Raw genomic sequence first — 15,508 nt, forward strand, 5'->3', positions numbered from 1 at the left:
CCCCTTGCACTTTGATGTTATGGAGACGGCTTCTTTCCTTAAACCTCATGAACCGACCTCTGCTGGCTTCACACTTTTCTTCTGCAGCTTCCTCACCTCTCTCAGCCTTCACAGAATTGAAGAGAGTTAGGGCCTTGCTCTGGATTAGGCTTTGGCTTAAGGAAATGTGGTGGCTGGTTTGATCTTCTATCCAGACCACTCAGACTTTCTCCATGTCAGCAGTAGGCTGCTTTGCTTTCTTATCATTCATGTGTTCACTGGAGTAGCATTTTTAATTTCCTACAAGAATTTTTACTTTGCGCTCACAACTTGGCGGTTTGGCAGAAGCCTGTTTCAGCTTTTGACATGCCTTCCTCACTGAGTTTAATCATGTCTAGCTTTTGATTTAAAGTGAGAGACGTGTGACTCTTCCTTTCACTTGAACACTTAGAGGCCAGCGTAAGGTTATTAATTGGCCTAATTTCAATATTGTTGTGTCTCGTGAGTAGCGAGGCCTAAAGAGAGGGAGAGATGGGAGCAGCTGGTTGGTGGAGCAGCCGGAACACACACAACATTTATCGATTGTGTTTGCTTTCTTATATTGGTACAGTTCATGGTGCCTCAAAACAATTAAAATAGTAACATCAAAGATCACTGATCACAGATCACTATAACAAATACGATAATAATGAAGAAGTTTGAAATACTGCAAGAATTACCAAAATGCGACACAGAGATACGTAGTGAGCAAATGCTATTGGGAAAAATGGCACGCATAGACTTGCTCAACACAGGGTTGCCACAAACCTTCAGTTTGTTAAAAAAAAAAAAAATGCAGTATCCGTGAAATGTCTGTACCATATTTTGCTTATTCATCAGTTTATGGACATTTGGATTGTCTCTACTTTTATTTATTTATTTATCTATCTATCTATCTATTTATTTATTTATTTATGGCTGCGTTGGGTCTTCATTGCTGCACGTGGGCTTTCTCTAGTTGCGGCCACCGTGGGCTACTCTTCCTTGCGGGGCTACTCTTCCTTGCGGTGCGTGGGCTTCTCATTGAGGTGGCTTCTCTTGTTGTGGAGCACGGGCTCTAGGTGTGTGGGCTTCAGTAGTTGTGGCACATGGGCTCAGTAGTTGTGGCTTGTGGGCTTAGTTGCTCCGTGGCATATAGGATTTTCACGAACCAGGGCTCGAACTCGTGTCCCCTGCATTAGCAGGTGGATTCTTAACTACTGCACCACCAGGGAAGCCCCTGTTTCTACTTTTTTACTATTATGAATAATGCTTCTATGTTTGTGTATAAGGTGTTTCTTCTTTGGTTTTTTTTTTTTTGTGGGGGGGTGCTGCATCTCACGGCTTGAGGGATCTTAGTTCCCCGCCCAGGGATCAAACCTGGGCCACGGCAGTGAAAGTGCCGAGTCCTAACCACTGGACCACCAGGGAACTCCCAGTGTACAAGTTTTTATGTGAACATATGTTTTCATTTCCTTTGGGTATATACCTGGGAGTGGAATTGTGGGGTCATTTGGTAACTCAGTTTTAATATTTTGAGGAACTGCCAAACTGTTTCCCAAAGTGGCTGCACCGTTTTACATTCTCACCAGAAACATCTAAGGGTTCTTGTTCTCCACATCCTTGCTGACACTTGTTATTATCTGTCCTTTTTACTGTAACCATTCTAGTGAGTGTGAAGTGGTACCTTTGTTGTGATTTTGACTATTGCCGATCTTGCCCCGAACAGTTACTACTGTAATATTTGCCAACTTTTCTACTTCTATCATTTCTTCTACATTTATTAATTGGAATTGTACTGTAAGAGAGAGCAGTGCCTTTCCCCCCATATATTTATTCAGTGATTTATGTGTATCAATATGGGCTTGTGGATATTTACTTTGCTCTTTGCGTCATAGTCTGTTACTATCATTTATTTCGTTGCTCAGTGTTGCTCATTGTTCTCATCTCAGGGTTGGCCAGTGGCAGCGCCTTCAACTTGGTTCATGTGCCGTTTCAACATGTGCCCATTATTTCTGAGCCCTCCTTACTTTCTGGCCTTGTAAAAAGTTCTAGGCAACTTTTGTACTTAAGTACTTCCCAGGCATCATCCTGTACTTTCCCTGTCCTGGTGCTGACACCAACCATTTCTCCGAGGAACACTGGTCCTTTTATTATTTTATTAGAAACCAAGACCTCGGAACTAGGTATAGCTCATTGCTACTAGCAGCCCCTTGACTTTAAGTTCAGTCCTCCAGGGAATTCCCTGGCGGTCTAGTGGTTAGGACTCCGTGCTTTCACTGCTGACGGCCCGGGTTCATTCCCTTGTCGGGGAACTAAGATCCCGCAAGCCACACAGTGCTGCCAAATACATACATACATACATACATACATACATTCATCCAGTGACTCCCAAATCAGTATTACCAGCCTTGACCTCATTCCAGAAATCCACACTTCTGTTTTTTCTTGCCTGTAATTACCTCTTGGATATCTGAGGCCCCAGAAACAGAGCCCTTGGTATCCAGCACTAACCACCTCCTTCCCAGTTTTCCCACTTTAGCTGAGTACATTCTCAAAGCAAAAATCTGGGAGTTATCTTCTGCTGTCCCCACCCCTGCAATCCATCAACAAGTCCTGTTGACTGTGCTTCCAAAAGATGTAACTGTCCTCTTATCTCCATCTCCGCCACGACCACCTAAGTTCAGGCTGCCGTGACTTCCCACCTGAACTAAATGCAAGTTTACAACTGACTGTTGGCTTCCCACTCCCATTCTTTTCCTTCTAAAATCCATTCTCTTAGTTGCCATGACTATGCTTAAGTTCTTTTGGTGTCTAATCATACTTAAATAAAACCTAGACTCCTTGCCCTGCCTTATAAAGTCTACCTGAGCTGCTCCTTGCCTGCTTCCTGACCTTACCCTGTTCCTAGACCTATTGTGCACCTGCTTCAGAGCCTGTGCACTGACTGTTTTCTGCTTGGAATGCTCTTCTCTCTGATTTTTGCCAAGCTGCCTCATTCTTCTCATTCATATCTCAGTTTAAATGTCACCTCCCCAGAGAGGAACCTTTCTAGACCATCTAATCTAAAAAAAAAAAGCTCACAGAAACATCACCCTGAATTCTTAGCACCTCACCATCTGTGTTTCATCCCTTTTTTTCCTCATGTGTATTCCTTCATTTGTTGAGTGTCTCCCCTGTGCTTGCATATAAACTTTGTGAGAGTAGCGATTTTTCTGTCTTTCTTTAAAATTGAGATATAATTGACATATAACATTATATTAGTATAAGGTGCACGACATGATTCAGTATCTGTATATATTGTGAAATGATCATTACAATAAGTCTAGTTAACATCCATCATATACATAGTTACAAAATTTTTTTCTTGTGATGAGGATTTTTTTTTTTTTTTTTTTTTTTTTTTTTTGTGGTACGCGGGCCTCTCATTGCTGTGGCCTCTCCCGTTGCGGAGCACAGGCTCCGGACGCGCAGGCTCAGCAGCCACGCTTCACGGGCCCAGCCGCTCCGCGGCATGTGGGATCTTCCCGGACCGGGGCACGAACCCGTGTCCCCTGCATCGGCAGGTGGACTCTCAACCACTGCACCACCAGGGAAGCCCGTGATGAGGACTTTTAAGATCTATTCTCTTAGCAACTTTCAAATATGCAATACAGTATTATTAACTATAGTCACCATGCTGTACATTACATCCCCATGACTTATTTTACAACTGGAAGTTTGTACCTTTTGACCCCCTTCCCTCATTTCACCCACCCCCAACCCCCCACCCCTCAACTCTGGGAACCACCAATCTGTTCTGTGTCTATGAGCTTGGTGTGTGGGGGTGTTTTTTAGTGAAATTGTATATTTGTCTTTCTTTGGCTTATTTTGCTTAGCATAATTCCCTCAAGTTCTATGCGTGTTTGTCACAAATGGCAAGATTTCATTCTTTTTTATTGCTGAATAATATTCCATTGTTTGTGTGTGTGTGTGTGTGTCTATACACACACCACATCTTCTTTATCCATTCATCCATTGATGGACAGTTGGGTTGTTTCCATATCTTGGCTATTGCAAGTAACAATGTAATGAACATGGGGGTACATATTCTTTTCAAGTTAGTGTTTTTGTTTTCTTCAGATAGATACCCAGAATTTGAATTGATGGATTGTAGGTAGTTCTATTTTTAATTTTTGAGGAACCTTCATACTGTTTTCCATAGTGGCTGCCCCAGTTTATATTTCCACCAAGAGTGCACAAGGATGCGCTTTTCTCCATATCCTTGCCAACATTTATGTCTCGTGTTTTTGATATTCTAACAGGTGTGAAGTGATATCTCACTGTGGTTTGATTTTCATTTCCCTAATTAGTGATTTTGAGCATCTTTCCGGGTACCTGTTGACCACCTGTATATCTTCTTTGGAAAAATGTCTATACAGATCTTTGGCCCATTTTTAATCACTTTTAAATTGTTGTTTTGCCGTTGAGTTTTATGAGTTCTTTATATATTTTGGTTATTAATTCCTTATCAAATATGTGACTTGCAAATATTTTCTCCCATTCAGTAGGTTGCCTTTTCATTTTGTTGATGATTTCCTTTGCTGTGCAGAAGCTTTTTAGTTTGATGTAGTTCCACTTGTTCGTTTTGCTTTTGGAACCAGATCCAAAAAATCATCACCAAGACTGATGTCAAGGTGTCTTAATCACCACTGTATACTCAGAGCCTAGAACAATCAATACTTGGCACGTAGTTGGTGCTCAATAAATTTTTTGGGGGGCCATGTTGTGCAGCATGCAGGATCTTAGTTCCCCGACCACACCAGGGATCGAACTCATGCCCCCTGCAGTGGAAACACGGAGTCTTAACCACTGGACTGCCAGGGAAGTCCCTCAGTAAATATTTTTTGAATGAATGAATGAATGAGCAGGTGAATAAAAGAACTTAAGATTACTTGCCTTAAAACTCTGTAGAAGTCAGTGCAGCTTATTGGACTGAGTGAGGAAGTAAAACTAAAGGGAAACCCAAATATTTTCTGCTGAGATAGCTCTGGCAGCTGAGACGCTGTGGGGAGGGACCTCAGCAAAATCAACTACAGAATGGCAGGGACTCAGATAATTCAGGTACAGTGGTCATGGGTCTCAGAGTTGGGGTCTAAGCTTTTCTTCGAGTCATCTCGTCAACTATCCTCCTTAGCCTGAGCTCAGCAATCTCTCTCCTGCTGCACTTAGTGTTTTTGTTTTGTTTGTTTGTTTGTTTGTTTGTTTGGCTGCATTGGGTCTTAGTTGAGGCACGCAGGATCTTCGTTTGAGGTATGAAGGATCTTTCATTGCAGTACATGGGCTCTTCATTGTGGCGTGCGGGCCTCTCTCTAGTTGTGGCCTGCAGGTATTCTCTTCTGTAGCTGTGGTGTGCAGGCTCCAGGGCTCATGGACTCTGTAGTTGTGGAGCTCAGGTTCCAGGGCGTGTGGGCTCTGTAGTTGTGGCATGCAAGTGTTAGTTAAGGCGCTCAAGCTCAGTAGTTGTGGTGCGTGGGCTTAGTTGCCCCGCGGCATGTGGGATCTTAGTTCCCTGAACAAGGCTTGAACCTGTGTCCTCTGCATTGGAAGGCGGATTCTTTACCACTGGACCACCAGGGAAGTCCCTCCACTTAGTTTTATCACAAGGGATTCCATACTGCTTGGTCATTCATTCATTCAGAAGCATGAATGAATAAAGTGCTGGGCTGGGTGTTGTGAGAACTAAAGATAAGATAGCTATCGTGAGATAGATTTTTGTCTTCCAAGAGGTAATATGTAAATAAGTGTCTACTACAAGTAGAAAAATAATAAGAACTATAAGAGAGAAAATCAAGTGCAATGGGGATTCAAGCAAAGTGGGAATTCTCTGAAGTTGAGGAGCTCCCAAAAAGCTTTATGGAGGAGGTCATGTTCCATTTGGACCTTGAACAATTCATATATAAAAAGTATTTAGTTAGTTTCACTCGGGCTGAAGGAGTTCAAGTTCCTGTGTGCCTCCTACTTCTGGGGCTGGAGATCAGCAATCACCTCTTTGAAGGAATTTCCTTCAGTGTGGTATGTAAAAAACATTTTTGACACACATTTCTATTAAAAAATGTCAAGGTAGCTGCTGAGTTTGAAAAATATACTGTATAATAATGCACTTGAGGGACTTCCCTGGGGGGTCCAGTGGGTAAGACTCTGTGCTCCCAATGCAGGGGGCCCGGGTTCGATCCCTGGTCGGGGAACTAGATCCTGCATGCATGCTGCAACTAAGAGTCTGCATGCTGCAACTAAGAAGTCTGCATGCTGCAACTAAGAGCCTGCATGCCACAACTAAAGCTCCCACACGCCGCAACGAAAATCCCACATGCCGAAACTAAGACCCAGAGCAGCCAAGATAAAAAACTATGTAAATAATAAATATTTTAAAAAAATAATGCACTAGAAACAAAATAGGTGTTCATCTCAAGCAGCAGGAAAGCTTTGGTCATCTGTTAGGTGTCAGTGGCAGCTGAAACATGTACCAGGTTATAAGCCAGGTGCAGATGTAGCATCTTACATTGCAATCAGGATTCTGCCACATTTTAGGATTCGTGTTTTGGAAGTGAGAGTTACTGTTGATCAGAAATGACCTTCAAAGCCCAAATGAGGAAGCTCTGCCTGCCCAGCAGTCAGTGAGAAAGAATTGAGAGGCAGGTCACCTGCCAGGGAGAGCCCTCCTCATGTGGCCAGGACTATGGAGCTCCCAAAGCCAAGGATTCTGGGAGTCGGGCAAGGAAGCCTGCTTTAGGGTACCTCCTGGCTGGCTTCTTTGTGCCACTGGAACCACCTGTCTTTAGAGCTCCCTGCTGCACTCTCTCTGCTCAGCTTATATTTATGCTAAACCAAAATTTTCAACTGATTTTCACTTTGTGAAACAAATTCTGCAACAGAAAATGTGTGGTTCTGGAAGGTGTGAGAAACAGGGACAGCTGTATGTGTTGCTTCACTGGGTGCTCGTTTAGAGAAGGAAGACACTGTCCTCTGGTTGTTCACCCAGCCCAGTATGGTTTCTGGTCTTTAGGCTGCATTCTGGTAAGGATTAACTTCTACCTGCTACCTCCAAGCAACAGTTCAAGTGCTGCTTACATTGTATTTTAGCTAAAGATCTCAAGAACAAAATGGAGGGAATTCCCTGGCGGTCCTATGGATAGGGCTCCGCACTTTCACTGCTGAGGGCCCAGGTTCAATCCCTGGGTGGGGAAACTAAGGTCCCTCAAGCTGTGAGGTGCAGTGTGGCCAAAGACAAACAAACAAACAAACAACAACAACAAAAATGGAAAATCTAGATTCTGATACTCTAAGCAAACCTAGGCCTGGGGGAATTGACAGATAAGCATTTAGGTGAGCAGACAGTCCATTGTCATCCCACTTCACCTTAGGTCAGTTCACGTGTGCAGGGGTGCGTGGTGGGGTGGTATCCGTTTCTTTCCTCTTTGTGTGATATTTAAAGGGTGCTTACATTAAGGGGGCACCCAATCTGCATGTATCTTTACCCACTCATCGATATGAGTTCTTAAATTCCCCGCTAGCAGGTTGGATTCCCATTCATCTTGTCGGTAGGATGGCTCTATTAGGGTGCCTCTTCTCCAAAAATAGAAACAACAAAAAAGGCAACAAATCCTCCAGAGAAGTGGGTATGGGGTTATAGCAGACAAGGGTAAAATGCCTGTCACAAAAGATAACCTGTTTTGCTCATCAGTAAGTCATCTGTCCTTTGACTTCTCAAGGTCCTGGAGAAACAGGAGCTCAGCTGGCTGTGAGCTAGTTGGGACCCCTACATGTGCTTCAAGCAGTGAGTAGTTTGGGATGGAGGGCAAGGTAGCGGTCCCTTCTTGGTTAAGAAATAACTCCTGAGCCCTTGTAGAGGGCAGTACAGCATAGGAAATTCTGGATTGCAAGATGAGAATGTCTGTGTACCAGCAGGCTTCTGCTTTCAGGGTCCAGTCTGAGGCCCTGGGGATGGAGGGATCCTCAAAGTGCTTTGACCTCTTGCCAGGACAGAAACGGAAAAGTGGCTAGAAATGTCAGGAATTGGTAGGTCTCGTTTTCCTCCCCCACTCCCTGCCTCCCACATAAAGCCCCAGAAGGAAAGAGCAGCTTAGCCCCCCTACCAGCAATACTGAACAGTCACCCCCACCCACCTCCAGATCACCCACCTCTAGCCTGTATGGGAACCCTGACCCTTGGGGAAAAAATGCTGACCTACGAACTCCCCCCATTCTCTAATGCACCCAGAGCAGAGTTTTGACTGAACTCATCAATCCTTTCTTTGGAACCTGTTCTTCCAGCTTCATCTTCCTTCCCTTGTTTCCTTTATTTCTAGAATTCTGAGAGCTGTACTGTTCATTGTTTCTGCCCATCATTGTTAAGGGAGAGATATGGAAACATTCCCATGGTAACAGTTTCATCTCAAAATATCTGAATGCTATTAGCTGCTTTCCCACTCCAGGGAAAAGACTAGATTCTTTTTTTTCCTTCTTCATCTTCAGAGAACAGTTGACAGTTCCTCTCTACACTGCAGGGAGGCCTGCCCAGGTCAGGAGTAGAAACTGGAAGGCCCAGAAAGTGAGACTTGTTTCTTAGCTAACTTCACTTTCTGAACAAAGTAGAACGATTTCAAAAACTTTAAATTATGTGGCTCTCACACTGACCCAGAGAATTGCTGGTGGAAGCACTGATGAAAATACCGACTTCCCTGGGGGAAATCATCACCTGAGAACACATGCGAGGGGCCAGCACAGACATGGTTCAAAGCCCCACACGCCGCACTGTTTTACCGCAGAGCAGTGTGGTTTGAGCAAATTCAGACGTACGTGCTGATGTCGTTGGAGACGCAGCGAGAGGCAGTGGGACGAGAGGGTTACGCTTTATGTTCATGGCAGGCTTTATGGTTGACAAGGGATTTTCAGATTGAAATAGGATGATGCAAGAGACAGGACGCATTTGTTTTAAACATGTATATTTGTTGTCTCACTGTTTTGATGGGTCAGAAACTTAGGAGCAGTTTAGTTGGGTGGTTCTGGTTCAGAGTCTGTAATTAGGTCGCCGTCGTCTGAAGGCTTGACTAGGGCTTGAGGATCCCTTTCCGAGATGGCTCGCTCATACGGCTGTTGGCAGGAGGCCTCAGTTCCTCACCACATGGGCCTCTTCCCGTAAGGCTACTTGAGTGACATGGCAGCTCGCTTCACCACAGTGCAAGTGAGTGAAGAGCTAGAGAACAAGGAGAAGCTGCGTTTTCTTTCATGACCTAGTCTCGGAGGACACACATTGCTTCTGCCATATTCTGTCTATCAGAAGTGAGTCACTAAGTCCAGCCCACACTTCAGGGGAAGGGAATTAAGCTCTACTTCTTGAAGGTAGGACTATCAAAGACTTGTGAACATAATTTAAAACCATCACATCATAGTAGTTAATGCAAAAGAAGGAGGCAGTGCTATATGTACTGATATGAGGCAATCTCCAAGATATATTCAGTGAAAACAGCAAGATGCAGAACAGTAAGTTTGGATACCATTTGTAGTTTAAAAAAGCAATGAGGGATACATATGCAAATATACACACATATGGTCTCATATACATAGATTATCTCTTAGAGGATATGCAATAAACTAGCCTCGAGGTAGGAGAGAGATTTGCTTCTGTACCTTTTGAATTTTATTTGTGCAGCTATTACTCTTCAATAATAAAAGAAAATTTAATTTAAAAATACATTAAAATAACAGAAATAAATAACATTGTTGCAAGAATTCAGAGTAAAAGAATGACTAGTTTGGGTGGAATGAATTTTAAACAGCTACTGGGGTAGATGATTTCTGGGGATTGGTTTGCTTGCTTGCTTGCTAATTTTCTTTGAAGCTAGTTTGCTTTCTTTGAAGGCATGTGTTGAGACAGGAGGCTGTAAGCAAGAAGTTCAAGGAAAATAGACTGAGCTCTCTGAAGGAAGGCACTTGGGAGAGAACTTCCTCAAGCTCCCACACCATATATACCTGCATTTGTATGTATCTGTTGTCCTTTCTCTTCTGTTAATATGGATAAACTGTCCACAAGGCAGCCCCATTACTTCAGCATTAGATTCCATCCCCTCTCATATGCATCTTCCAGCAATGCTCTCTCTCTCCACCCCCTGCATCATCAACTTTTCTTTTTTCCTTTCTGCTGGATTTTTTTTTTTTTTTTTGGCCACACTCCGTGGCTCTTGGGATCTTAGTTTCCTGACCAGGAACTGAACCTGGGTCCTTGGCAGTAAGAGCGTGGAGTCCTAACCACTGGACTGCCAGGGAATTCTCTCTCCTGGATGTTCTTATACAAACATATTGTTATTTCTGCCTTCTGAAAAAATTATCTTGTCCCCATTCTTCTGTTCCCCTTTACAGTAGCATTGCTTGAAAGCTTCTCCTATGTCTTCTCCTATTCTGTCACTTAAAAACTTGAGATATAATTCACCCACCATAATATTCACCTGTTTAAAATGTAGGATTCAGTGGTGTTTAATATATTCACAAAGTTGTATAACTATCACCGCTATCTAATTCAAGAACATTTCATCAACGCCCCCCAAAAGAAACTCCATATACATTAGCAGTCACTTCCCCTCCAGGCCCTGGCAAACATTAATCTACTTTCTGTCTATGAATCTGCCTATTCTGGATCTTTCACATAGATGGAATCATGCAGTATGTGGCCTTTTGTGTCTGGCTTCTTTCGCTTAGCATGTTTTCAAGATTCATCCATGTTATTGCATGTATATCACTTCTTTTTATGGCCAAAAAATATTCCATTGCATGGATATACTACATTTCGTTTATCCATTCATTAATTGATGGATTTTGGAGTTGTTTCCACCTTTTGGTTATTATAAATAATGTTGCTATGAACATTTGTATGCAAGTTTTTGGATGGACATGTTTTCAGTTTTCTTGTGTATATACCTAAGCGTGGAATTGCTGGGTCATATGGTAACTTTTTTTTTTTTTTTTTTATCATGGTGTTCTGAATTCACAGAACAATTTTTTTAAATTTATTTCTAATTTTATTTATTTTTGGCTGCGTTGGGTCTTCTTTGCTGTGCGCGGGCTTTCTCTAGTTGCAGCAAGCAGTGGCTACTCTTCGTTGCAGCACACAGTCTCATCGCAGTGGCTTCTCTTGTTGCGGAGCACAGGCTCTAGGCGCATGGGCTTCAGTAGTTGTGGCACGCAGGCTCACTAGTTGTGGCACAAGGGCTTAGTTGTTCTGTGGCATGTGGGATCTTCCTGGACCAGGGATCGAACCCATGTCCCCTTCACTGGCAGGCGGACTTTTGACCACCGTGCCACCAGGGAAGCCCAGTAACTCATTTTTAACATGTTGAGTAACTGCCAGACCGTTTTCCAAAGTGGCTGCAACATTTTTACGTTCCCATCATCCTTTCCTGACGTTACACTTGTTATTGTCCATCTTTTTATTATAGCCATCCTAGTAAGTGTGAAGCGATATGTCATTGTGGTTTTGATTTGCATTCTCTAACTACTAGTGATATTGAGCATCTTTTCATGTGCTTATTGGTCATTAGTATGTCCTCTTTAGAGAAATGTCTCTGAGTTCTTTGCCTATTTAAAAATTGAGTTATTTATCTTTTTATTGTCAGGTTGTAAGTTTGTTATTTTCTCTCATTCTCTGAGTTGTCTTTTCATTTTCTTGATAGTGACCTTTGAAACACATAAGTTTTCATTTTAAAGAAGTCCAGTTTATTTATTTATTTATTGTGTTGTTTGAGCTTTCAGTAACATATCGAAGAAACTGTTGCCTAATCCAAGGTGACCGAAATTTATACCCATGTTTTCTTCTAAGACTTTTAGCTGCTACATTTAGACCTTTGGCCCATTTTGAGTTAATTTTGTGTATTATGTGAGCTAGTGAGCCAACTGCTGTCCCCTGCATGTGGATATTCAGTTGTCCCATTTGTTGAAAAAACTATTCTTTTCCTATTGAATAGTCTTCTCTAGGTCCATCCATATTGCTGCAAATGGCAATATGTCATTCTTTTTTATGGCTGAGTAATATTCCATTGTGTGTGTGTGTGTACACACACACACACACACACACACACACACACACACACACCACATCTTCTTAAGCCAGTCATCTGTTGATGGGCACTTAGGTTACTTCCATGTCTTGATTCTTGTAAATAGTGCTGCTGTGAACATTGAGGTGCATGTATCTTTTTGAATTAGAGTTTTCATCTTTTCTGGATATGTGCCCAGGGGTGGGATTGCTAGATCATATAGTAGCTCTCCTAGCCTGAATTCTTGCTTTGTTTTTCTCTATAGCTCTTACCACCATTTTATATACTGTACTTCTTTTTTTTTTTTTTTGCGGTACGCGGGCCCCTCACTGTTGTGGCCTCTCCCGTTGCGGAGAACAGGCTCCGGACACGCAGGCTCAGCGGCCATGGCTCACAGGCCCAGCCGCTCCGCGGCATGTGGGATCCTCCCAGACCGGGGCACGAACCCGTGTCCCCTGCATTGGCAGGCGGACTCTCAACCACTGCACCACCAGGGAAGCCCATACTGTACTTTTTTTATAATTAATTTTATTGGTTGTTAGTCTCCCCAACACTGTAAGCTCTGTGAGGGCAGAATTTTTGTGTTTTATTCACTGCTTTACTGTCAGCTCCAGCACAGTGCCTGGCACATAGCAAACACTCAGATACTTGTTTAGTGAATGCATAAAGAGAGCCTGCTGGGGGTGGATGGGAGAGTAATAAAAAGGAGGGAAAATAAGCACATTTTATAGAGCTGTTTCCAAAGTCCTTTTCACATATCATTTGATTCTCAAAACCAAGAGGTATGGTATCATCATCCCCATTAAAAATATAACAACTGTGGCTAAAGGAATTTGGGTAACCAGTCACAGACCCAGTTAAGTAGCAGGACTGGGACCTGAACAAATGCCCTCTGTCAGATGCCTTGATTGAGGTTAGTACCCAGTTAGCAAAGGTCTTATGGGACAGACCTTAAGCTCCGTTCAGCTTTGATTTTGCGTATGACCATTTCCCAAAAGAAGGAGCAGAACTTCTGACGTGCACTTCGTACAAGCGCCACCACATCTCTGAGTTACAGCCTCCTAAGACAACTCCAGCATGACAGACCAAGCATGCTACCTGCAGATGCCCAGGAGAGCCTGGGACTTATTTTTAGCCAGAATAGGAAAAAAGCCGAATATCTTCTAGGAGAGTTGGCAACTGGCGGGCTGCTGATACAGCTGTGTTTATGTAAGCCAGCAGCAGAGGAGAGTATGAGGGTTAGAAAGGAGGCGGGAGGTGCTGAATCCACCTCTACACTTGCTGATGCTCTGATGCCCAGTGCCTTTTTGGGGGGAAGTTAGGGGTCAAGAGTTATCACTGAGGAGAGAGGGTTGTGCAGATAATTTGGAGGTTGTAGAGAACATGGGAGCAACGGTCCCCCCGGCCCACATGTCAGAGCATTGTCGAAGCGGTCCCTTAGAAGATGTGTCCACTGGTTCTTGGCCTCTTCCCACCCTATTATCCAGGAGTAAATAAAAGAACAGAAGCTCATTCAAATGGTACAGCTGTAAAGCACGGCAGCTCATCTGATTCTGAGCGTGTTTCTGACGTTCCAGGTGAAAGCAATCCCTAACACCCTGTCCTACAGAAGTTGTCAAACAGTGGGCTCCTGTTTCCTCATAGAGGGAGAGAATAAAGCTTTAAAGGAGTCTTCTGCGGGCTCTCCTGAGGGTAATCACGGTGGAAACTTTTTCTAGTAGGAATTTTTTTTACATTTAATTATGAAAATGTTCAAATAGAAACAGAAATAAAGCAAACAGCGTAATGAACCCTCATGTACCCATCAGCCACCTTCAACAATTATCAACGTGGCCAGTCTTACTTCATCTGTTCCCCCACCCACTCTGAAATGATCTTGAACAAATCCCAGACAGCACATCATTTCATCAGAAAATATTTCAGTGTGTACCTGTCAAATATAGGGAATCTTTAAAGAAAATAACCACAACACCACATTCACACTTAAAAGAAATAAACAATTTCTTAAGATCAAAATACAGAGTTCAGATTTCCCCAATTGTCTATAGTTTTTGTGGTTTTTTTCCCATTTTGTTTAAATCAGGATCCAAAAAAAGATTAATCTCTTTCCCTCTTTCTTTGCAATTTATTACTGAAGAAAGGAGGTCATTTGTCCTGTAGAGTTTTCCACAGTCTGAATTTTTCTGACTGCATCCCCGTGGTGGTTTTCAACGTATTCCTCTGTAAATTTATTTGTTAACTACCAATTTGTTTCCTGTAAATTGGCACTTAAATCTAGAGACTGGGTCAGACTCAGGTTCAGTTCTATGGCAAGAATATTTCACAGGTGGTGCTGTGTACTTCCCTCAGAGGCAGCGAATGACTGGTCTCTTTTTGTGATGTTGGCAGCCTAGAATCATTGCCTAGACCCCATTCACTGACTAATGCCTAGTCATTTTAAGGAACAAGTGTGGCTGCAATGTCTGTCTGTGAGTAATACAATCAGAAAGGCATTTCCTGGAAAATGTGTTGTCTGTTTTTTTGGTATTTCCCAGTCATGAAGAGAGCCCTGGAAGTCCTGGAGGCTGCACCCTGGGGTTGATCTGGAGCCCTTTAGGGAACCACCAGCCCTGGGCTTTGTATGTCTCGGTTGGGTCTCGGGGTGCTCTGGCTATTTTTCCCCACTAGAGGACACTCTGGCTCCAGGACTTCATGTGGTTCCCCACCAGTCTTGCAACTCCCATGCCTCTCAGAAGGCCAAGGCTTTGGTGTGCATTTATTAGGCACCAACTGTGTGCCTCCTGTGTCGAGGTGAGAAGAGGTCAAACACAGTCTTGTGGCATTGTTTCCCGAGCTAGTTTCTTTGTATTCTCTTTTAAAAATAAACGACCCTGGGTACTTCTCCATCTGTTGGAAACCGCTTTAGACCTCCACAGGGTGGCTGCCTCCTGCTGTAAACTGCAAATTTGGTGCCTTGGTGTTGGTTTGGGGGAAAAAACAAAAACAAAAACTGCAGTATATGGGCTTTTTGGAATGTGAATGTATCCAAGAAAGATGCCAAAGTATGTTCGTCTCTGAAATAATGTATTCATTTATTCAGCGCCATGTATTGAGTGTCCAGGGGGAAAAGGGAGGGACACTGGTGCTGACTGATCTCATCCTTTTCACCCACACTATGGCAAGCTGTGTCTTATTAGCCTCGTTCATATCCACGGAAACTGAGGCTCATTGAGCCTAAGTGAACTAACCTGCTGGAGGCAAACAGAGATCTGTATGAATAAAGATATGTGGTTCCCCCTAAGCCCCCTAGATACCACGCCGACAGGCATTGTTCTAAGAGGCAGAGAGAGGGAGCTGATCCCAAAGGCATCCTGTCATTGTGGAGGTCATGATCTAGCACGGAAGTTACAGCGAATGGACAGTTACAGGTTCCCCAATAAGTGGTCATCCTCCCGACATACAGAC

At 43.3% G+C, this 15,508-nt stretch overlaps 1 non-coding gene across 1 annotated transcript; it reads right to left on the bottom strand.

Annotated features, from left to right (window-relative positions):
* Nucleotides 1-1,356: 1,356 nt before the first annotated feature.
* On the bottom strand, nucleotides 1,357-1,428 carry TRNAE-UUC (transfer RNA glutamic acid (anticodon UUC)). Its single transcript has one exon. It is a non-coding gene; the product is annotated as a tRNA-Glu (tRNA).
* Nucleotides 1,429-15,508: the final 14,080 nt, after the last annotated feature.

This window comes from Mesoplodon densirostris, chromosome 18, assembly GCF_025265405.1.
Source record: "Mesoplodon densirostris isolate mMesDen1 chromosome 18, mMesDen1 primary haplotype, whole genome shotgun sequence".
NCBI lineage: Eukaryota > Metazoa > Chordata > Mammalia > Artiodactyla > Ziphiidae > Mesoplodon > Mesoplodon densirostris.